At 45.8% G+C, this 483-nt stretch overlaps 1 pseudogene; it reads left to right on the forward strand.

The window, feature by feature from the left end:
• Positions 1-218: 218 nt before the first annotated feature.
• Positions 219-483, forward strand: LOC132477714 (dynein light chain 1, cytoplasmic-like; annotated as a pseudogene).

Raw genomic sequence — 483 nt, forward strand, 5'->3', positions numbered from 1 at the left:
AAATATTTTTCAGAAGACTTTATGAACCAGAAGTGAGTTCTCACCAGACATCACGCCTGCTAGCATCTTGATCTTGGACTTTCCAGCCTCCAGAACGGTGAGAAATAAATATTTGTTGTTTAAAATGCCCCATCTGGCTACTCCCAACGTGTCTGAGCCTCACCAGCCCCTCTCCCAGGAGGCCATTGCAGTTGGCCAGCCCCTGCTTATTGGTAACCATGTGTGACCAAAAGGCCATGATCAAAAATGCCAATACATCAGAGGAGATGCAACAGGACTTGGTGGAATGTGCTACTCAGGCACTGGAGAAATATAATATAGAGAAGGACATTGCGGCCCATATCAAGGAGTTTGACAAAAAGTACAACCCCACCTGGCACTGCATCATGGGGAGGAACTTCGTAGTTATGTGACACCTGAAACCAAAGACTTCATCTACTTCTACCTGGGAAAAGGGCCATTCTCCTGTTCAAATCTGGTTAA

This window comes from Mesoplodon densirostris, chromosome 17 (genome assembly GCF_025265405.1).
Source record: "Mesoplodon densirostris isolate mMesDen1 chromosome 17, mMesDen1 primary haplotype, whole genome shotgun sequence".
Classification (NCBI taxonomy): Eukaryota; Metazoa; Chordata; class Mammalia; order Artiodactyla; family Ziphiidae; genus Mesoplodon; species Mesoplodon densirostris.